The following is a 25690-nucleotide window of genomic DNA, read 5'->3' as shown; positions in this document are numbered from 1 at the left end:
AGCACTACAGAAACATTATCGACAGACAATGTACAGATTTGATAAAGCTATAAAATAATGTAATTAGGCACAGAAGAAGTTTACAGCACAGTACAATAATAAATGGTGACCATGACTTTAGAAGCATAAATTACCTTACACTCAATTTAAACACAAGCTGTCTTTAGCCCTCTAACCTGGTTCAGACAGAAATGTAGAGAACCAGGCTCAGAACACACAGCTTCATTAGCGAATACATATGCAGGACAAGTGGAGAAGACGTTTTACAGTGGACGGATTTTTAGAAACATCCCATCAGTGACATCACTGAAGTCAACTCCTAGGTAACTGTCGTGTGGATAGTTTCACAAGAATCAGACAAAGGTTTAAGCATCGCTTGTTCTAGATAAAACTGCAAAAAAAAAACAACCCATAATGTACTTCTTTGTGGCTCTGTTTGCCCAAATCATATATTCACAACGTGAAATTAGAAAATAATATTACGTAACCAAAATCCGCAATATGGAAACAGAACCTGTGTAATTGTTGACAGATGATGTACTCGTAACATTTTTACAAGACGAACTACAACATTGAAAAAATGACTTGTGTGTACTTGATATCTCTAATCAATCCACTGCACTGCATTAAAACAAAACGAAAACTAAAACGCCCTGGGCATACCGTTTCGCGCTTCTTATCAGTTGCTCAAAAGTAATTTGACCGTATGAAATGCATAATATAAACCTAGAAACATATACGTGAGCAGTACTTAAGCACTGTAGTATCGGTGTCAAGACATACCTCTCAAATACTGTAAATCAAGTTAAAAATATCTCAAGACCGAAACTGGTCATAATGAAACCATGTTTCGTGTATGTTTTCTTTAAAGTACCGAGACCAGCCATATACTGTATGTTTATGTTCCAAAATTAATATCGTTTATGGCCTTCACACGCGTTGCAGTATGCTCCTATTCTTTTTATGCTCAGCTACTAAGATTTCCCTTCAGTGGTAAAATTCCATATGAATATTCAATACTACAACGGGCACAGTAAAGACGTTTACTGTAAATCTTTCTATGACAGACCATCGGACCACGAGTGCACCTGTTGGTCAACCAATCACGTACCGCGGTACCCCGCGTCATTTTGCGTCACGATGCGCGACGCCGTAGCCAATTACCTCCAGTACGTGTCTGTACCGCGCACTTTGAATGGCTGCATCTGTACATGCATGCAATGCTGAGGCTTTCCTGATCCATTTTAAACCTTCCACATGACCTAATATTCAAATAAGCAACAAAGAATGAAAACAAGTCCAACAACGATAAAATCTTTTTCCCTTCAACTTTTCAACTTTTTTGCAGAATGACATCAACAATAAAAATAAAAAAAATACACAAGATAAACTGTTACGTGCCAGAAGGTTCAGCAAGGGGATTGGACCCTATGCAGTGCTTAGCTAAAGATGTTATGCAAAGAAATTATATGGAGAGCAGATGCCAGGTGTACTTAGTCAAGTCGCGTTGCCAAAAGTCGTGGTCAGGAGGATGCGTAGGTCTGGAAGCTAGGTTTTCACAAGATGATAGTTCTCTCAGATGAGGAGTTTATAAAGAAGGTGAACTCTATAAGAACAAACTTAATACTGAGTGTAGTGGCAATTCTTGTTAATAAGACAGAATTAAGTGTTGCTGTGCTTTCCCAAATGAGGCCCCATCTCTCTCTTCATCTCTGTGGTGCAGCCACAGAGAAGCTATTCAGGCAGGCTGATTTAAAGATGTTTTCTTTTGATAAGGGACAGCTCCCAAAGGGGGATGCACTTAGCTAAGCTTGGCTATCATGATCAATGGTCATCCATTGGCACCTATATGTCTAGGGAGTGCCAGATGGGCATCTGGACTGCATTCCTAAGTGTCAGGAGTAAGTGACTCATATCTCACCTTGATCAACCAATCAGAGACTGGTAGGGCTGAGTAACTCATGTGGGTCTCTGATGCCCATGAAACATTCAGCCAAATAACAAGCTGAAGTTCCTCCAGGTAAAAACTGGCAACACAGAGAGCCTGTAGGAGAATCTCAAAGGAGAATTCCAGGGGTGCGAGACTATTCTAAAGAATTCCAGGGCAGGACGGCCCAGGAGCAGGAAGGCTCCCAAGGGCAGGACATTCTCGCAGTGCGCCTCCTGACCATCCTGAGACCCAGCTCGGACAACCACGGAACGGCCAGTGTGTCCGAGTACCAGAACTTCCCTCTGTTCTAAGAGTCTAGAGTGGAGGTTGCCAGAGAGTAACCAGAGGATCCACCCGAGGTTAGCATCAGCAGCAAGCCTCATGAACAGGTCGGAACTGTGGACAGCTGAATCACTATTCAGAACTAGTGCTTAATCAGGAATGGACCGGTCCTCTTCCTGACCTGCTGGGACCCACAGTCATCTTTTCTCCTGTGCACAAACTTCGCTAGTTAAAGCCAAAACTAACTAGCCGGTCTTCAGATAACATCAGCAACGCACTGTTGCAAGCCACACAGCACAGCCTGGCATGGAGCCAGAGAGCGCGAATTGGACAGCAACAAGTCTGCAACTGCTTCTTTGTGCCTGCAGGAGATCTGAATCCCCAGAGATTGGATGAGTATTCAACTTCACTGCATTACTGCTCGAGAATTCAATTGTTATCCCAACCAGTTGACATCAATTTAATTCCTAAGAGTTATGTTGTTTTGAGTATCTAATGTAGAAGTTGTAACCAAGTTCAATTACGAAACGGTCTAAATGAATGATATACTGAACGTATGTCCTCTTGATACGTGTAACTCTTTGTAACTGAATGAATATATACCTTTTGTATTCTGACAACCCTCACAATAAGATCTGTTAGGTTTACATGCATATTCCATGTATTAATAATTGTATCCTTGTGTATAAGTACCTGTGTGTGTGCGTTGTTTGAGTTATATCGCAAGGTTGGATTCTAAAGCCATTAAAATAATCATTTTGTGATTTACAGCTACAATTAATAATTGTCCCTGTAAATGCCCAAACCCTACAGAACTGGTGCCTCGTGAGAGCACACTACATGAGCGAGGTAGTGCAGGTGAGGAGCCCTTAAGTTCAGGGTAGTCAGAAGGTGTGGTGCAGGACTAGGGACGTGGTTGGATAATTAGGATTTGCATCAGCATCTGTGGGAAGAAGCAGGGGGTTGTGTCTGATTAGTGGAGGCCGTGACATAAACACCATGAGAATACACAGAGATGGTGTTGCTAAATACAGTAGGAGCAGAGGGGTAAAGAACAGAACCAAGTAAAGGCTCTTCTTAAGAAAAAGGTTTTGAGTCTGGATTTGGAGGAGTTTATAGAAGGTGACTCTCTGATATCCTTGGAGAGGAAGGTCCAGAGCTTTGGGGCGTAACAGGAGAGTGTAGATGGGCTTGGGGGACAGATAGTGTCATGGTTGACATCCCTCCCCTAGAGGGCAAAGCTTGGAGCCACTACTCCTGTCATAAGTTCTCTGTGATTGCTGGTATGTTCTCCAGGTGTGCCTTGTTTTGTCTCCCTCTATTTAATCCCAGCGCCTCTAGTGCTCAGGGCTCAGCATTAGGGTTCAGATGTTGTGAGGCCCGCCTATCACCAGGCTGCTGGATGCCTGAGGGCATAGGCCTCGCCTGACCTCTCAGCCCGGGGCCTAGACGACCTCACCCCGTGATCCCAGGATCTCATTGTGTTTGTGTTTTCCCCTTCCCGGGGATGGTATTGGATGCATTGACTGTGCCCTGACCCTTCTTCAGACGTGCTCAGATTTGGACGCCAGTCTTTGTTTCCTTGTTCACTGTTTCACGAACTGTCAGTTACTTTGTTGCACTATTAAACCCCTGTGTGTTTTTCCCAAACTACGCCTCCTGTTTCCTTCAGCCCTTACCGCTTCGCATACGGTCTAACATAACACCTGAAACGGACCGCGGAGGAATTCCATAACAGATAGGAGACCAGAATTAGAAGAGTGAAGGTTGCAAGGTGGGGAGTAGTGCTCAGACAGGTACTGAGGTGCTCAGCCATGCAGAGCCTTATACGTGACCATGAGCATTAAGAAGTTGACACGAAACTTGACAGGAAGCCAGTGCAAAGGCTCCAGGATAGGAGTAATGCACTAGACCTGGTCAGGATTCAGACTACCAAATTTTGGACATACTGGAGTTTGTTTAATGTGGATTTGGATACTCCAGCGAGTAGAGCGTTACAATAGTCAATTCGGGAGAAGAGAAATGTGTCGATCAGCTTTTCAGCCACAGTTAGTGATAACACAGGGCGTAGTCTAACGATATTTCTGAGGTGAAAGAAGGATGTTTTGACAATATGCTGCACATGTGGGTCGAATGTTAAGCCTGAATCAAATATCACCCCAAAATCACATGATTTTTACTTTTGGTGTCCACTCACATTTACTATATATTTTTTTCCTTTTTCTTTTCTTTGTTCAGTGGAGTATTTCACAGTCACGATTAACCTTAGAAATATTTTGCTGTGCAGCAATTGTAAAAAAGCTGAATGTGCAGATATTGTGCTCAAGGCACGAAAAAGCATTTGACAAGTAGTACATATTCCAAAAACACTCATGTTATTAGGAAGGTAGTCAGATTATTCCATTTATTATAAGCAGCAGATCAAGACATGAAAAAGTTTAATATTTTTCATTAACAGTCTAACTTCACTATGGCAGCTTTATTTATGGTGGCATCAATGGTTTTTACAAATGGACAGATCTTTTACTGGGAAGTACAGCAGATTATTTTTTTAATTAGTACACAAATCCCTCAAGCAAAAGGAGGATGTGTGACAGATGGGGGCATGAAAAATAATGACACATGGAAGGATTAAGCAAATTGATTGACATCTTGACTGACAGGTAATTTGTAGCACAGTTCTTATTTATGACATTGGAGTGTTTGCAATAGAAAACAGCTTGGCATTCTATTGCTTAAGTAAAAAAAACATTAATCTTTAGATAAAGTTATTTTTCTTCACACAGAGAATAAAATGTCAGGTTAGAACAAATGTGATTCAAGTGATGCCTCATAATTGTATAAAAGTATAGGAATTTTAAAAGTTCTGCTTACTCTGTTTTCTTGGTTTATTTTGTGATTCACAGTTCATTATGTGAAAAAGAAAAAAACTGAAAAACAACATGGAACATACAGTATATGCAAGAGCTAATACAAAAATACAAGAAATTAACACATTATACAGTAACTAAAAATGGTCTTAACTGATAACTCACTTAAACAGAGAGCAGATCCCAGGCTTCCATTGCACCATTTAATCTAGCTCTTGACTTCTCATGGTGAACTGTTCTAAAATGTTTGCAAAAGACAGTAAAGTCTATAAACTATGGCACATAGTGAAAAGAAAGGACAATACAATAATTTTCTTATCTTTGAGGTTTGCTTGATTTAAATGTAGCTTTCCACCTCAGTCACTTGGCTGCCACATCGAGTATAATGCATTACTAAAATAGGTTAAAAATAGTAGTCACAGTTACGCTTCTCCAATTATATTTGAGAGGTTCCTGCTATGACAAATATAAGTAAATGAAACATATAGCATATAGGTGCCAGAAAGACCTATCCTGTTTTATGTGTTCACCATCTTAAGAAACAAAAGCAAAGATACTGTATGAACATTCAAAAAAAGGCATTCAACCCATATAGTTCATCAATTACTCTTGTTCTTATGATGTCAGATTTGCATCAAGTCATTAATTGACATATCTTATAAAAAATCTCTTTTACTCCACATCATGGTTTGTCAGTTTTGAGAATACACCCACAACTTCTTGGCTATAGATGTGTATGACACAAAGTATCTAACAGAACCAAGACTGGATAGCTTTCAAAATTCTGTAATCGGTACATTTTTTGTCACCATACATTGAGACCCATGACAAATTGACTCCAACTGTGTTATAAATTCCAGAGAAACCTTCTAATGCAAGACTTTTTTTCACAAAGAAGCTATAAAAGCCTGTTCTGAAGACATGAAAGTGGTAAGTAAATTTGTTGTTGCACAGGCAGATGACCTACATAGAGTTGGTGTCAAAGAAACTAATGTTAATTGGTTGTCAAGCCAGATGTTCTGAAGCCTGTCAAAAGCAGGTAAACAAGGTTAGAAACTATAATTTAACTCTTTCACCTCCCACACCTTTCTAAAAAGATAAATGGTAAAATTGTTAAATTATAATAATTGAGAGAATACTGTAAGAGTCTAGAAAACTTATACAACTTAAGAGACTAACAATGTCAGACCTTCACTGGACATTATAAAAGTTTGTTTAGTCCAGGTAGGTTTAAGAGTAGCAACAACAACAGAATTAACAGATGGAGATAAATATTTCTGATAAAACATTTAATCTATGAAAAGTCATAAAACAAACTGCATGGTGAAGATGAAGATCAGAACATTTATATATTAAGCTCCACCAAACAGAGCAACAGATCAGGGTATATTACATTATACAATAGGTAAAAATATCCAATTTTCTAAAGGGGTTTTTCAGTCTAAGTACCTCATAATTTAAATGAGCCATGAACAATTATGTACTGTGGATAAAACAAAAAAGTGTGTTAAATGTATTGAGATTATAGTATGATTAATCTAAATAACATTGTTAAAATAATAGAAAAACAAATGGATTTGTACAAAGTGTTGTTTTGAAGTCAGTGCTTCAAATGAAGCATGATTCAAATGATGGCGCATATAATCAATATGGCTCAACTACTGTGTGTACAATAATAATAAAACAACAGTCAATGTTTTCTGTTTTCTAGGGAAGAATAGAAAAAATAAACTGTTTGATGAGAACGGTATATCTTTTGTAATTTTGAAGAAAATATTTGATGGGATGAATGCCTTGTACAATGTACATACTAAACAGAAACAAAATTGAGCCCACAGGCATGGTTTTTATTCAATTCAAGCCCTGCCTCTCTAAAGAGCTTTAGAAGATGAAAAAAAGACATGCTTGTGACAGAGCCTTCTGAGCGGCTAGGACAGACTTTGACCCATTATTGCTTTGATGGATGGGCTGCTTGCATTACAGTGATTTGTCAAGCCACCTATCAAGAGTTTTATTCTTGCTTTCCAAGCCTCCACATAAGCCATCTCTCATCCCTTAGAAATCAAATCTGATGTTTTCAATCAATGTAGAATGAGTAGAATACAGACCAGGAGATTTCACAGAGCTTTCTGAACCAAGAATTACTGACACTACTCCTCACGTCAGCATAGCTAAGAATAAAATCCTCAAATCTGCAGGTTATTTGCAATGTGGATAGTGCAATCACACTGCCAGGCCTACCAAGCACAGATCCTGTTAGAGACTGGCCAGTAAAATGTTTAGTCACCAAATAGATGAAACAGAAGGATTACTGGAGTGCAGTGAATTCCAAAATATGCAGTGATGGAATGGACATAGAGTGGGACAGGGGATTTAATGGGTCAATGCCATGTTAATAATTTTGCCTCATTCATGCTGTGGCCTCAAAAAAAACCTGAAAATCTTTTACTATCCATTGAAAGGCGAAGCCACTGTCAAATACTTTCCTTTCTAAAAATATTTATTGAATACATTTCTCAGATGAGGTGGGTATATTGCTTTTAAATCAGAGTCTACCCTCATTCCAAAACTCCCATTTTTGCAATTTGAATAAAAAAAACTGTCCTGTCCACTAGTTAGTGAGCTAAAGCATAGTTTATGGTTTGAGCATGGTTTATGTCCCCACCAGACTATGACCTAGATTTCTTGAGCACCAGCACTGCCAGACATAGGGCTGGTAATAGTTAGTCTGAGCTATTGTACTGTATAGCAAAATAACAACTCCACAGACTTTCTAGCAGTCAGCAAGCTTACAGTGACGTCAATGAGCTCCTCCTCTAGTCTTCACTAAATCTCCTGTAAAGCACTGTCAAAAGATGAATGGGCTTCTCAGACACATTGTGCACTTCAGGAATCATTGCAGTGAGTTCACATGTAAAGACACAGTGGGTAAATGTACATGCAAATAGTGCAAGTTTAAAATGCAAGATATGTATATATAGGGTGTAGCGGCGAGGCTTATTAATAAGACAGAATTAAGTGTTGCTGTGCTATCCCAAATGAGGCCTCATCTCTCTCTTCATCTCTGTGGTGCAGCCAAAGAGAAGCTATTCATGCAGGCTGATTTAAAGATGTTTTCTTTTGATAAGGGACAGCTCCCAAAGGGGGATGCACTTAGCTAAGCCTGGCTATCATGATCAATGGTCATCCATTGGCGCCTATCTGTCTAGGGAGTGCCAGATGGACATCTTGACTGCATTCCTAAGTGTCAGGAGTAAGTGACTCATATCTCACCTTGATCAACCAATCAGGGACTGGTAGGGCCAAGTAACCCACGTGGGACTCTGATGCCCATGGAACTTTCAGCCAATCAACGAGCTGAAGTTTCTCCAGGTAAAAACAGGCAACACAGAGAGCCTGTAGTAGACTATTGTGGAATTTTCTAAAGGGAATTCAAAGGAGAATTCCAGGGCAGGACGGCCCAGGAGCAGAAGGCTCCCAAGGGCAGGACATTCTCGCAACGCGCCTCCTGACCATCCTGAGACTCAGCCCGGACAACCACGGAATGGCCAGTGTGTCCGAGTGCCAGAACTTTCCTTTGTTCTAAGAGTCTAGAGTGGAGGTTACCAGAGGGTAACCAGAGGATCCACCCGAGGTTCGCACCAGCAGCAAGCCTCGTGAACAGGTCAGAACTGTGGACAGCTGAATCAGTATTCAGAACTAGCGCTTCACCAGGAACGAACCGGTCCTCTTCCTGACTTGCTGGGACCCACAGTCATCTTTTCTCCTGTGCACAAACTTTGCTAGTTAAAGCCAACACTAACTAGCCGGTCAGTGAGCATCAGCAGCGCACCGTCGCAAGCCGCACAGCACAGCCTGGCACGGAGCCAGAGAGCCCGCAAGAGATCTGAATCCCCAGAGATTGGATGAGTATTCAACTTCAATGCATTACAGCTTGAGAATTCAATTGTTATTCCAACCAGTTGATATCAATTTAATTCCTAAGAGTTATGTACTTGTTTTGAGTATCTAATGTAGAAGTTATAACCAAGTGCATTTACGAAACGATCTAAATGAATGATATACTGAACGTATGTCCTCTTGATATATGTAACTCTTTGTAACTGACTGAATATATACCTTTTGTATTCCGATAACCCCCTCGATAAGATCTGTTAGGTTTACATGCATATTCTATGTATTAATAAATGTATCCTCGTGTATTAGTACCTGTGTGTGTGCGTTGTTTGAGTTATATTGCATGGTTGGATTCTAAAGCCGTCAAAAGAATCAATTTAGTGATTTACTGCTACAATTAATAATTGTCCCAGTAAATGCCCAAATCCTACAGAACTGGTGCCTTCAGAGAGCACACTACAAAGGGAAAGTGCCCACAGAAAAGCAAAAAAAAATTTCATTGCATATGCACCATGACTAGAAGCCTATAGATATAACATTTAATTGGAAATGGACAAAGTATTTATCCCTGAGATCTTTTTAGTCCTGTGCATGAATTTTTTCTAATATCTTTTTTGCTGTTATTCTTTAAAATACTAACTATCCCATTGTGTAGCAAAAGAAATGTGATATTTTGTGTTGAACACGAACATCTGTTCGTATCTGCAGTATGAATCCATAATATCAAATTGCCAGGATCTCAGGTAACTCAGGTAACTCAGACAGTTGATTGGCAGAATGTTACTTAATTAAAGTAACTTTGTGGTCAAAGTGGTCTATCAATCATATGCTTATCAGAATTTAGCAACTGAAGGTTTCACCATATTTCAATACTACAGACAAGAGCCATCACTTGAATGTACTTGAGTATTGTTCTAACTTGGCTGAGTGATATATACAAATTATTGTACTATAAAGATTTCCAGGAATCCCAAAAAGTTAACAGACAATTGATGCATTAAGAAGTTGTCTAAGTTAAGAAGCTGAGAAGCTCACTCGGGCTTTGTGCCTTTGGCATATTAAGCCTGTGACAAAAGTGTTGAAGAAGCCTCTGTTTTATACAGTGCACAACAAAGAGTGAAAAAGAAATTCCAATTTTTGCTTTCATGTTATTTTAGGACATATAGGAGTATACAAGCTAGAGGAAAAATTGGGGAATTTAATTTTTTTACATTTTTGTAAGATTTGACAACCTCATTGTGCCTTTTCTCGTTTTTAACAAGGTGCTAGATGATATTCCTATTAACTAGCCCTCCTCAACAACACAGTGGATAATAAAGCTGCTATGCAGTAAATTAACATTAACCAGATCTTAGCATAAGTAAAATGGTGAATTCTGTTTGCCTAAAAAATTTTACACTGGAATCTGTCTAATTAGTATTGTAAGTAAGAGCTCTTTTCACAAAGTACCAGGGCATATACAGTAGCTCTCTTAATGTAACAAATAATGCAATCACAGTTAAAGCATAACTGTAATGATTTATTTGAGTGCAATCTTACATGATCATCACTTTCTCATAATGACTGCATACTGAGTTAGAGTAATTAATATATTTATAATAGAAGTTACAGAAAACATATTAGCTACGTAAACAATCATAATCCTAATCATAACGTTATCCCTAATATAATTCCTAACCCAAACATAAATTCATAATATGAGCTCACACAGTGGCCATAGCCTTAATTTGTTAGCAATAGCTGATCGCGAAAAGGTGGTAGGATCCTATGTGGTGCTAGCTGAAGATTGAACAGAGGAAACTGAGGTTTTATTGAACGGAGCCCGTAGTCAAAAAGCCCGTAGCACAGAAAGAAGGATTTCAAAGAAGTAGAAGTCGAGGCGAAGGTAGCTTGGTGAAGGTTCACTCAATACTGAGAGTGGGAGTGTAGGTGAGTAGCCCTTAAGTAGTGATTGTCAGGAGCCAAGGTGCAGGACAAGGGTCGTGGTTGGGTAATTAGGTTGTGTGTCTGCGTTTGTGAGAAGTAGCCTGGGCTTGTGCCTGATTAGTGAGATCTGTGACAGTACCCCACCCCCCTTTATGGGTGGCTCCTGACACCCTAACTGGGTGATCCAGAAAAGAGCGATGAAAGTCCTGCATGAGACTGGGGTCCAGAATGTCTTTTTTGGAAACCCAGGAGCGTTCCTCGGGACCATATCCTTCCTAGTCTACAAGATTGTGTATAGAGCCTCTGTGCCAGTGAGCATCCAGAATCTTATGGACGGTGATGGCTGGGATGCCGTCAACAAGCCGAGGAGGAGGTGGACGTGGTTGTGGTCTAGAGAGGGGGGATCTGTTGAAGGGTTTGAGAAGGGAGACATGGAAAGTTGTATGAATCTTAAGGGTTGGAGGGAGAGCAAGGGGATAGGAAATGGGCGTAACCTGGGTGAGTACCTGAAATGGGCCAATGTAACAAGGTCCCAACTTGTGTGAGGGTTGTCGTAGGGGTAGGTTTCTAGTGGACAGCCAGACAAACTGTCCTCATCTGAGTCTGGGAAAGGGTCGTCAGTGGCGATCGTCTGCGATCTTCTGCCAATGGGCTGTTTTCTGTAGTGTGAGTCTGGTAGTTTTCCACAGTTTCCGGAATAAGGCGGCAGACTCTTAGAAGGATGGGACCTCAGAATCCGTGAGGGTGTCTGGGATTAATGGGAGTTGGTATCCTAAGGAGCAACAGAAGGCAGACATACCTGTAGAGGAGGTGTTCAGGGAGTTGTGTGCATACTCAGCCAAAGGGAGCAAAGCAACCCAGTTGTCTTGGGTGGCAGAGACAGAAACCCTCAAGAACTTCAGGAGGTCTTTGTTTGTTTCTCTCCTTCTGGCCATTAGCCTCTGGGTGATAGCATGAGGTGGGGAAACGCCCCACCATGGAGCATGGAGTGAAGTTGAACCAGGGCGTTTGAATGTTGTGCCAAAATTGAGTGAACAGCATTGTTGCCTGCGGGATCCATGTGTACAGCTCAGTATTCTGTTAGCAATACAGTAGCTGTTTGCAAAATGGTGGTAGGATCCGATGCGGTGCGAGCCGAAGATTGAACAAAGGAAACAGGTTTTAGTGAGCGGAGCAGGGTTTACTTATCCAAAACACATAGGCAATATTCATGGTCGAGGTCAAGCATGGGTAGCACAGGATGAAGGATTTCACAGACGTACAAGTCGAGCCGAAGGTAGATTGGTGAGGGTTAACTCCATTCTGTTAGCCTAATAGCTTCGGAGTGTAGGTGGGTAGCCCTAAAGTAGTGATTGTCGGGAGTCGAGGTGCGGGACGATTGTCGTGGTTGGGTAATTAGGGTGTGCAACTGCGTTTGTGAGAAGTAGCATGGGCTTGTGTTTGATTAATGAGAATCATGACATAATTTTAAGATATCTTTTGATGTGTGCTGTGATACGTGTTACATACTATTACAAATACTTGTTTGGCTGTTACATTATGCCTTTTAGAATAGTCATAAATCCGAATACATTTTGTTATCCTGTCATACACTATTGTGCAGAAGTCTTTTTGGATTTAATAAGGAGTTACTGTATTACACATGTATGCCATGGTCATAAAAATTAAAACTGCTGTATATTTTGGTTGACATGGTGTTTAAAGACCACCATGATTATACCAGTGCCGAAGAAGTCTTCTGTGTCCTGTCTCAATGACTATCGCCCTGTGGCACTCACACCAATTGTCATGAAGTGCTTTGAAAGGCTAGTCATGGACCACATTAAGTCCAGACTCCCCAGCTCTCTGGACCCCCTCCAGTTTGCGTATCGTCCCAACCGGTCTACCAATGATGCTGTATCCCTCGCCCTTCACCTTTGCCTATCCCATCTGGATAAGTGGGACACTTTTGTAAGAATGCTGTTCATTGACATGTTCAGCATTAAACACAATCATCCCCCAGAAACTGACAGAAAAACTGAGCTTGCTGAACCTTAACAGCTCCCTCTGTAACTGGATTCTGGACTTTCTGACCGAGAGACCTCAGACAGTCCATATTGTAAGCAATGTCTCTAGTACTACAATACTGAACACCGGAAGCCCCAGGGTTGTGTACTCAGCCCACTCCTGTTCACACTGATAACTCACGACTGCACTGCTAAGCACAGTGCAAATTATATCATTAAGTTTGCTGACGACACAACAGCCGTGGGCCTCATTAGTAACAACAGTGAGGCACCATACAGATAGGAGGTGGAGGAACTAGCAGACTGGTGCTTCAACAACAATCTGTCTCTGAATATCGATAAAACAAAAGAGTTGAAAACTGACGTCAGGAGGGCCCTCGCTGATTACTCCCCACTACACATCAATGGCTCCCTTGTGGAGACAGCTAGAAGAACTAACTTTCTTGGTGTGTATATCACAGATTACCTCACTTGGACCATCAACACCACCTCCCTAGCTAAAAAAGCACAACAATGTCTCCACTTCCTGCGGTGACTGAGAAGGGCAAACTCCCCCCCCCCCATACTATCCACATTCTATAGAGGTACCACCGAGAGCATCTTGACAAACTTTATCATTGTTTGGTTTGGGAATTGTAGGGTCTCAGACCGCAAGTCCCTACAATGAATTGTCATACAGTAGAAAACATCATTGGAGCCTCCCTTCCATCCATTTAGAACATACGGACGTAGCCATTCAAAATGCATGGTACAACCCCGTACTGCGCAAAATTACCCACAGTTCATGGCGTTGTACCGCAGTACATGAATTGGCTGGTCAAAATGACCGGCAGAGGCATTTGTGGTGCATTGGTTGTTAGTGAAACTATTTAATCATTTAATCTCTTTACTGTGCATGTTTTATTCCGCTTAGTATTGAATATTTATATGGAATTTTACAACTAAAGGGAAATTTTAGTAGCTGAGCATGAAAAGAAGAGGAGTATAACGCGTCTGAAGGTCATAAACGATATTAATTTAGGAACATAAACTTAAATGGAATAAGCATGGAGCATGGAATAAACCTATTATTGTTCCCTTACTGTAACTACTGCATGATTTCTTTATCCGTTTCAATAAATCAGGGGAATTAAATCAATCAGAATGTCTGAGTGCCAAGTATAAAAATAATCCTTCTTCCTTCATTTTTTTAACTTCAAGAATTTCATGAAGAAAGTTTGTAATTTAGGGCACTCTGAATGAGTTTAACTTTGCTGCAGGTCAAACAAATGTATTTCCCACAAGCTATACTGTAGTGGCAGTACAGTAGCAGTTTGAAATGATCCATTGTTATTAATAAATCACTTAGCTTTGAACATGTTGTGATATTTAGAAATATAAAAAAATGTCAATATAGTGTCCATAATATTCAGATATTAATATTAACTAAAACTATTCTAGTTTTTCAAAGAAATGTTTATTTGTTAAAAGAAAATACTTGATGACAGCTGGGTTTGAACCCCCCACCTCAAGCATGCAAGGCACACGCCTAAGCAATAACACCACACACAGGAATTAGTTAAACTGATGCAGACATTTCCAAAGAAAGTGAACTACTGTGATAATTTCTAATTTCTTTAGTTATGCGATTCCATATTATATTCCCTATTAATAAAATTCTAAAAAGTATGCGTTTTTTTACTGTGATAACGAGCGCAAATATTCATAAGAAATGTTAAAACATTATAACTTTTTATGAAGTATGTAAACTTAATACAGTCCGAAGGAGCACATAAAAACGATTCCAAAATAGCCATAGTATGTAAGCAAATGAAGGACTCTGATGCTTATATACAATTTACATAATATGTCACATAATATGTTTATGTTCCTAAATTAATATCGTTTATGAGAAATCTCCAGGAAATCATAATAGGCATTGTGGATCTGAGATTCTCAAAACTTACTTTGTATGATTGGAAACGAATACGTGATTGGATCAACGAAATGCTTTGAAGAAAGAGGTGCTCTTTTCCTCTGGTTTAACAGTCTTTGCAGCAACAAAACAATTCATTTAAACAAGAGTGGTGTTACTTTTTGTCAATGAAAAAATAAAGTATTTTCATGTCGCAACAGTTAAACTGATGCAGACAGTTACAAAGAAAGTGGACCACGGTAATACTTTGAGCTTACAGACTGTCCAAGGCCATTCATTATTAGTACTATTAGAAATATCTTCCATAAAGACTTTGATGTATAAAATAATTCAGCATAATTAAAATATTTATGATGAAGGTGGGAGGTTGTGTACAATTGGCTGACTGAGCAATCTTGCTTTTATAAAAAATACTGACTTTTTAATGTTTAATGATTAACATGCTGTAATACACATTTTAAAATTCTTAAATGTCTAAAGAGTACACAACTTAAATTCTTTATTGGAATAAGATTGTCCCTCAGCAGTCACCGGGATTCAAAACTGGGAGTTTTCTGGCGACAGCTCAAATGCTATATACAGATGCAGCCATTCAAAATGGGTGGGGTATTTCGCGGTATACCCCGGTGGGCGTGTCACATCAAAATGCAGTATCACTCAGTATCACGCGGTGTATCACGTCATTTGAAGTCATGCCGGAAAGTATCCGGAATCACCTTGTAAAACCGCCAGGAGGAGCCAATAAAGCTGAACCTCTCATGTGCAGCATTTGAGCTTTTAAATTTAAACTGTGTATTACAGCATGTTAATCATCAGTCATTAAAAAGTTGGTATATTTTATGAAAGCAAGATTGCTCAGTTAGACAAAAGTACACAACCTACCTTTATCAGAAATATTTATGCATTACCAAAGATATTACTAATAGTATTAATAATGAATGACTTTGGACAAGCTGTAAACTCAAAGTATTACGCTGGTCCACATTCTTTCTAACCGTCATTTTAAACGAAAATACTTTTAGTTTTTTCTTTGACAAACACCACAGCATTTCGTGGATCTAACTAACGAGGACAGGACATTAGCTAGCCAATACGATAAAGGAATGAATTTTTTTGCTAATTTCTTTAGCACATTTGTACAAGCACTTGGAATCTGTCCAAGCCCTACTTTGTCAGGCATTTTCTTTTACTGCAACGGACATAAAAACTCCGTTGCTTTTAACAGAGCATTTCATAATTTCTAACTACGAAAATTATTTAAACTGCGACACTTATCATTCAACGAGAGCTCAAAATATCACAGGGATCCCCAAGAGCACATCAAAGACTGTATTAAAAGATATTTGTATCAGATACATGAGAATCCAGGCTTTTTATCAACGCTTTCTTTTCCGTATACAAGATTTATGGAACCACTTCAGAAGGGTGTCAGCCAGTCAGATTCCAGGAATCGGTACTTTAAAGAAAAAATACACACAATTCCATTTCTCCCTAAACATTTTAAGCATCAAAGTCTTTAACTAACATGTGAAATAGGGTGTAAAAAAGTGGTAGTTTTAAGCTTTTCTGCTAATATAATGGAATCGCGTATCTAAAGAAATTAATAACGATATGATTATATTCGTGTACTGCGACAGGGCTGTGTAGGGCTGTTTCGCCTCTCTCTTCATGTGACTTCCCTAGTAGCCCACTGGTCTACGTGCCTGATTACTAAACCTACAGGTTGTGTATTCAAATCCAGCTGGTGCCGTGACTTTTCTTTTAACAAACATTTCTTTGAAAAAATAGAATAGCAATATTATGGACAATTAATTGACTTTTATATTTCTAAATATCACAACATGATCGAATTTAAGTCATTTTAATAACAATGAATAGTCACCTATGCGTTACAATATAAACATTTATATTGATTTAAATCGCGTTTTGATTTAAATCGCAAACGCGTGTTTAAATATATGTGTTTTTTGATTCACAATCAGACAAATGCAACATAAATTGATATCTTAGTCTTCTAAGTATCTTAATAAACTTTCAGCATAGCTTTCTCCCCGTTTAGATTTATTTTTCTTGGGATCTTGGGATCAAACGTGGAAAGATTAGATTGTAATCGTTTTTATTTTTTTAATACATTTTAGAAAAGTGTAATCTATACTGAAAAGCTACACCACCTGCTATAAAGATACATATTGTAATACTTTCGGGCTGGGATAGGACGGACACAAGAACTCAGACTTGCGGAGTTAAAGCAAGTTAAAGCCTTGATTTTATATATCACCTTTAAAAGTGGCATCTCAAAGCAATACAGATTACAAAGTAAATACCCAACACTGATTGTACCCATCTGTCATGCTAATAAAGCACCTTGAATTGAATTGAATTGAGAGAGAGAGCGGGGGGAGGGCGAGTGAGAGAGCACAGCCAGGACAGACAGGCAAATAACATACACTCCACAGACATTCACAACAGCGACATATCATAAAAAAACGTTTGCACATATTGTTAAATTATTACTTGTTTTTCAGGAAGTTAAAAAAACACTTGAATTACTTATACAGTCTCTCGAAATAAAATTATTTTTCAAGCAATACAACTAACGTTGGGAAACGTGTTTTTTTTAATCCAACATTGACAGCCACATCTTAAATGTTGTCAGTCATCTCTTTTTTCTCTATTTGAATTGTGGCGATTCAAACAACTTGGGATAACAAGTGGTCTCAAAGTCACCGAGCTCACAGAGCTTCAACAACAGATGACAATTTCCTTAGTCCTTCCTTACTCTTCCTGAAATTGTCAGATTATGAGTGAATAAAAGCATTTTATTAAAAACACGTTTGCATTTGTTTGGGAGCTATATTATGTGTTTTTCATTTGTAAGATATAATGATGTGTTCCTGCTTACACATTGCACGACTTTAAAAGCTAGAAAAACAGGTTTCGATTCATATTATCTGGCGAGCCTTGTTTTGTCAAAGGAAAATTCTGTTCTACTCTGAGAATTTAGGGGGAGGAAGAATTCCCGTGGTCTTTTCACTTACTGCAATATTATGGACACTCAATTGACTTAATTAACAATTAACAACTTTTTTTCTTTTGACAGCTGGTACAGCACCCCACCGCGCCCACATGCCATCATTAAATTCTCATGTACGGGTAGAATATGTTCATTGTCTTCCAATGAAAGAAGGGTTCCTTTCGCCGTAGTCGGGAGACATTAAAAGCTTGCCACACCCAGACTGTTACAGCAACGCATTAGCATGTTAAAGCGTTTTCATTGAGGAGCCTAGCTTTCTTAACTAGTAAGTACTGTACTTACTGGGTTTTGGAGGGGGGAGGCGTATTTCGCTGGAAATCTTGCCCCCTTCTACTTTGGAAATACCTGTGAAACCGGTTTAATTCGTCACAGCCAGCACTTCCGCAGAGAGGGGGGTTGTACTTGCAGTGCATCGGTATAGATGGGAAAGCTGAGTCAAGTCTAGCCATATTTGAGTCTAGTCTCACAGAGCTTCAACAGCAGATGACAACTTGTGAGTTCGATTAAGAATGAATAAAAGCATTTCATTAATAACGCGTTTGTCTGGGTGCTGACAAAGTAAAAAACAATTACTTTTTGTACAGCGTACAGCGTACAGCATGTACTATTCTTGTGTTGCGGTACATGAATATAATTATATTGTTATTAATTTCTTTAGATACGCGATTCCATATTATATTCCCTTTTAATCAAATTCTAAAAGTATGCTTGTTGACTCCAGTATCACGTTAGTTAAAGACTTCGATGCTTAAAATGTTTAGGGAGAAATGGAATACTGGTGTGTATTTTTTCTTAAAAGTACCGAGACCAGCCATATACTGTATGTTTATGTTCCAAAATTAATATCGTTTATGGCCTTCACACGCGTTACAGTATGCTCCTATTCTTTTTATGCTCAGCTACTAAGATTTCCCTTCATTGGTAAAATTCCATATAAATATTCAATACTAAAACGGGCACAGTAAAGACATTTAAATCTTTCTACGACTGACCAACGGACCACGAGTGCCCCTGTCGGTCAACCAATCACGTACCGCGGTATTTTGCGCACCGTAGCCAATTACCTCCGGTACGTGTCTGTACCGCGCACTTTGAATGGCTGCATCTGTATGAGACGTTAAGCTTTATAAGCTCCACATAGCGGTTTTACAAGGTGATTCCGGATACTATTATCATAACATGTGGTATGATGCATTATGACTTGTTATGACAAAGTAGGACATACCACGCCTACCGCATTTTAATGCAGCGTACTCTGCGCTTTTTGAATGGCTGGATCTATATACCACAAACGCTGCACACACAAAGCCTCCAGTATAGTGGACGATCCCTCCCACCCCTCCTGTAACCTCTTTGTATTCTTACCATCTTGTAAAAGGTATCGCAGTATACGGGCCAGCTCCACCAGACTCCGTAACAGCTTTTTTCCACAGGCCTCAACACCCTGGTACCTACTGCACCTACCTCAAATCTGGAAATCTAGTTCTTTTTGTCTAATGTCAGGCATACTGTCTGATGTATTCTTTGCATGATTCTTTGCACAATCCTGTAAAGTAAATTGCACTATGCACATTGCAATTTATGTATCCTGTACCCTGTCAGAAATGTATATGTCTACATTGTCTGTAGCATTGTCTTGTCAGTGTCTGTCTGTATTCGCACCTTAGACCTGGAGAACGATATCTTGCTCCTCTGTATATGGCTGGACTGACAAATAAACTTGAACTTGAACTTGAAAAACATGTTTATCATTTAGTGATCTTAATTTTTATTGATCAGAACTTAAATAATGTGATCACAGAAACCCGAATTAAACTATATATGACTAGGCAATATGAAGTGCCGTAATACTGTACCTAATCCATAACATTCACTAATCAAATCGAATTGACTTATTCAGTAACATACTGTACATCATTTCAACACATTCTAAACACAACACAAGCTAAAGACTGTTTTGTACTACAAAATAGAGGTCTACAGTAACCGGATTAACTATTAGTATAAAACTAATTAGCTAATATTTCAGTAAAAGGTCAACATTAAATTGACTTTCTTGCATACAGAATGAAAAACATTGAAAACACTGCAATATTTTGTGAAAAGATTGAGTGAAAATAATAGAACAAGTCTTCTCTAAATGAGGCTTGCAAATCCTCTGTGAAATTATTTATAGAGACAGTCTCCAGAATTAATATTCCACTGTAAAAGTAACAGTTTAATAGTCTTTTCAGCTTTCTGGTGACGAAAGACTTCCAATACTAAGTTTTAGTATTTATAAGGCATTAAACATTCTTCGTGCTTAATTTGTCTAAATTAAAAACTTATAAGACCACTTTGCTCCATTATATAGTATGTTTTGCTCCTTTCTCTAACTGTTTTGCTCTATCCTCTAAATAGAGACCATTTCTAATCTCAAATTTATGCTATGATGCCTAGCACCGTTGTCATACTGTACATCCAGGTTAATGGGTTTGAATTTGTCTAGGGGCTTTTTCATGAATGGGATCTCCTCTTTCACCCTACCTTTGAAAGGCATGTAAATTATGTTTGAGAGGTTATTCTTAGACTGCCCCGTAGCATGATAAAGCCACCTCTTGGAGACACATACTGTAAAAACTGATGGAAGAGGTTAGTTGTTTCATTTAGTGACTACGTTACACTGGTATATTACAAGGAAATACCATCTTTGTGAGTTTTGTGTAAGACATCAGCTTCCTACGGGTCTTCCCATGTGTGATCTTTTTACTGCAGGGGACTGACGACCTGCATTTAAGAAGCAGCTTTTTACATTTCTACAGCTTCATGTTTATTTTTGTTATTATACAGATGGCTTCATAAAAGAACTGAGAGATCCAGATTGTTGTTCGGTTGTTCATTTTTCATGTCGGTCTAACGGACGGCCGAATAAGAACACAACACTAACATGCTGTTAACTGTGCACAGAAGACGTCCGTTATACCTGCATGGAAGAATCTATGAAATTTGATTAATTTGCTTGGGATTTGTTTTTTTAAGCTCTAGAATCTGATCTGAACAATATTCCTTTTAAGGTTAAACAATATGCACAGCACAGAGGTAAAAACAGAAACTTGTTGAAGACCGTGAATATTATGATTCACAGTATTATGTGAATGTTCAATCATGAAGTCCATTAGGTGAAAAATGGGTATGTTTTGACAGCAAAGCAGTAAAGTCTGATTATGTGCCTACTGAAAATCTTATAGTATCAGTTCTACTTTTCTGCCCAGAGAGCCATACGTGACAGATTAAATGAAGAAATGTGTTTTCTTCTATTCCATGTCTGATTCGGCATCTATTGTTTAATGAATAAATGGTTTTTGGAGATACTCTTTTCATTCAGACTTCACTCGTAAGGAAAGTCTAGTCTGGAATTTCATATTTTAACTGTTAATTCATGCGTATCTATCTTATAAATCTGACATCTTAACTGGCACATATTCAATCTGTTTCCCATATTTTTGTGTGGCTTCATGACTCAGTAGCACAGAACAATATTAATAAACACAGAATAAAATATTAATAATAAACACAGAATAATATTCAGAATAATAGTTAAAGAATTGTTTTTAGTATGATGAATTTTGGTTTTAACAATAGATTGATTTGGATTTTACGACAGAAAAAGATAAACTGCTTTGTCCATAGTCGGTGAAATAAATATTTTAAATATCATAATACACAAGTTACTTTCCTATGATTTTTTACACGGAACATGGGACCCCTAAAATATGCTGAGATATTTTGTATGTAGCAAAGAGAGCAAAATACATTATTAAACCACATTAAGGTTAGAGGACATAAAAATCAGCTTCTCTATAAATCATCTTAAAGAAAGGCAATAGAAAAGCCATGATATATTTTTCTTTTTCTGTAATTAGGCAGAAACCCAGTTATGAGAATGATTATGTCAGATTTGCTTTTGGATCTCATACTAAACAGAATCTGTTTAACACATACTGTATACAGAAACAAATTCTATACAGTCTTGAATGTATTAGATTTATGACTTCAAAGTCAGTTTTAAAAAAAACACATTTCACCTAAAATACAGCTGGGTCTGCAAAAATTGGATTTTTCATATGTGGTGAAAAACATATTTAATTGAACCTCTGCAATACTAATTCAAAGTCATACAAATTGCTACAGACCTCAGTACTCAGAGCAAGGGTGTACAGTAAAAGTATATGGAACATTGGCCAGTACCTAAAAACTGAAGAAACTGTGAACCAGGGCCTTAGTAGAGCAAAGGTCATAACATAAGGTCTATGTATAAATACAAATTTATTCCCAATGATGCCCAAAGATACAAGGCTTTTCCAATTCTTATTAAAGGGACACATATAATGCTATATATTCTTATTAACACACGTTAATTACCTAAAAGGATGCAAAAGTGGTAATAAACTAAAGTGAAATATGTTTATATTTGTAGTACAGAAGATGCTTCTATAGAAGATAAAATTAGTAGTACTGTATTTGTAAAATTTGCATCAGATGGGTGGTAGGAACACATCTTAGAAAACAATTTGACAAGCAGAATTTGACTGGGGCAATCTTTCAATAAGTTAACCTTCATAAACACCAAAAAAAATAGAATCTCTACTTCATTTAAAAACTACTCACCATAAACAGTTTATTTATTTAAAATGTTACATCTAAATTCCATTCATTCGTTTTAGATGATACCCTCAGATTGGTGACCTGTTTTTATATATTTGTTTTACAAGAAATACTGAAATCATTTTTCTTTCAGATATGAAATTAAAGTTTGATCCTTCCATCAAGATTTTTTAATAAATCAGGGACGGTATGATCCAGTTGCCTACTAATAAGCAAAACTGTCACATTAACACTGGATGAATTGGAAAGTATGGCAGCTATAAATTAATAAGCAATCACATCTGAAACAGTCGTTATGTCAGAATATTAGGGCTGACAGTTTGCTATTTCCCTAGGGTCATTGGAGAAAATATGGTCACTGTAGTAATTGACCAAATATCATCTGCTCCATTCATTAAGAAATGAATAATGATTACATTAAGAAATGAATACCTCATTGCTTGCAGAAAGCTTAATACAGTGTATTTGCTTTATCCAGTCCTCTTAATAGTTTCTTTATTAAGAAGTAAAAAGCTTGTACATTTTCCTGAATACAGACAAGATTAAAGAAATTTAAAGCCCTTCTATGTGGTATTGTACAGTATGGTAAAAAAGTGTACAGCACAGTTAATATATTGTAAAATATATATATAAACTGAGATGTGTTGAAAAGTCAGATGTGTGACACAGATACAACACAGCCATAGGAGAACTGTGAAATTGCCATTTAAACTCACTTTCAATTTAATTTTCATCTTTCATGAAGGAATGCAATGCGAAACATCCCTTCTTGACGGAGAATTCCAGAAAAGGCTAAAATGTCAGTGTGATGAAAAATGTTTCTGAAGTTAGGAGCTGTTTAAAATCCATTCAACTGAAGAACGGAGATTAATTTAAAAAATGGTTATAACTATATCCAAAACATAATATCTACATATAGCCTTAAATTAGCTTTCTATCAAAATATTTTTTGAATATACTGTAGTTTGCCTATTTGGTTAATCTACTAAATTAAATACATAGTACAGTATAAATTAAGAAAAGTTACTGTATGCATGAAGATGAAGTTCATGCAGAATACATGAAGATTAAATTACATCACATCATTTTATCCTCTATACTTTTAGCAACAAAATAAAATTACTTTAAGACACTAGAAACCACATAATATTACAGTTTGACCATGTCACTGACTTTTAATTAATCCTGGAAAGTGGTTTATGTATCTGCAATTGCTTTCATATTGGTTCATGGCAATAAATGAGTAAGTAAGCTGTGGGCTGTCTAGAAGAGCTAGCTGTTGGGGAAAATAGGGTCATTATAACTGACCAAGTATCATTTGCTCCAATTAAGTGCTTGAAGATAACTTTTGTTTTGAAAAATTTAATGTTTTGTTTGGATGTTGAAATCTAGGAATTGATTTTCAATCTAACTGATGTGGTTTTGTGAGCCACGTGGATGAATGTCACTGATATCAACTCTAGGGAACATCAGGCACATCATGAGGAAATGCTGAATTCTGATCAATTAAGAAAAGAAAGCTGAGGTTTGATGAGGCCTATTTTTTATCTACTTTCCAGAGCTGGAAACAGGCTGTTGGATTAAAAAACATGAACAAGCTATTGATTATCAGTAGGACACTATAACAGCTGATCTAATCAAATCACAAGTTAATAGAAATTACAGACATGTTACTTTGAATTTTTCCTCACAGTGCCAATGGATTTTCAACACGTACTTTTAGCCTCAGAAGTAAACACGTTAGCCTCAGGACGGATCAAAGTGAAGCAAAATTCCTTAGGTCATACTATTTGGATGCTTCTGTTTGACACCACATATTTTCAACCTGCTTCTCACTTTTTATTAATTTCTTACTAATTTTAAAATAATTGGTCCTCATATCTCTTTTTTAAGAGATGATTAAATTAATGTAAAATGGAATAAACATTAAATACAGAATACTAGAGACTTACCTTTCCAGATTCTGAAACAAGGTTTAAAGTTTGTCTGTCTTAAACTACCACCCGACTGTGACTGGGATTCCTCCAACAGTGGCATTCAATTGGCAGATCGCCATCAGTAGGGGTTGTGATTAGTCACCCAGAGTTGTCTTTGCTCTAGGCAAAAAAATAGACAGAATTCTTCCAGATGCCTGCAGGCCTCTGTGAGCTTCCTGGAGGAAGCTGGCTAGAGGTAGCAGAAAAGAACACTACAGTACTCTATACCAATTTAAATACATTTTCCAGTTTGAAGCCAATAAGATGCAACATACAGTACATCTATTTTTTACCAGCAAAACTAAAAATATGTCCGTAAGTATTGTTCTATTTTTTTAATGCTCTATACATTATTGTATGAATGGGTTAAATATACTGTACAAGTATGCCAGTTTCTGACCTGGCCAGAAAGGTGCAGCTTCAGAACCCGGGCAGAATATTCAAACAATCTAGAACATGGCAGTAGCTTTTATGTAGAATAGAAAGTACAATGACGTAAATTGGAAGAGATCAAGAAGTTCCACAAAGCCTTGATATTCAGATGTTTTTACAGATTAGTCAAATGAAAGAAACTGTCAAAACAAAAGGGGGAGTTGATTTTTAATCCAACATTTAATGAACGTCTTGTTTTTTTTTTTTGTTAGTCATGAATAGTAAAACTCTCACTCAGGTAGAGTATACAAACAAATGGTCAAGTTTACAGTGACAGACATCTGCATAGAGTTTCTGCTTTGCTTTCCCTGGCTTTAAAATTCTTATGTAATGCAATCTTGGTATTTTCTTTTATTAAATGTCTCTCATAAATGATGAATTAGCCACACACAAATAATTCATTCTCATCAATAACACAACAGTGCACTTTTTTATTTCCTCATACAAGTATGTCTGGCTCTCTTGACTATAATATAACATACCATTCTCATGTAAATGATTTTTTTCTGTTACACTTAAAGACAGATAATGAAAACAACCAGTCTTAAAATAGATGTCATATGCCATTTCTCTAGACTTTCATTTCAAATAAATCCTTCTTCAAACAAAAAAAATCATTATACATTTGTTAGGCTGTTTTATAGTGACACCCAAGGGCTTGTGGCATAAATTACCACATTATGGGCCAAAGGAAAAAAAAAAGATTCTTAACCAGCACTGTAATAATAGAAAAGGAATGGGAATATTAACAATCTCTGGTATTACACTCCTTTTAAAA

This window comes from Lepisosteus platostomus, chromosome 21 (assembly GCF_059453375.1).
Source record: "Lepisosteus platostomus isolate fLepPlt1 chromosome 21, fLepPlt1.hap1, whole genome shotgun sequence".
In the NCBI taxonomy this organism is placed as follows: domain Eukaryota; kingdom Metazoa; phylum Chordata; class Actinopteri; order Semionotiformes; family Lepisosteidae; genus Lepisosteus; species Lepisosteus platostomus.
Note: the sequence above shows the minus strand (reverse complement) of the source record.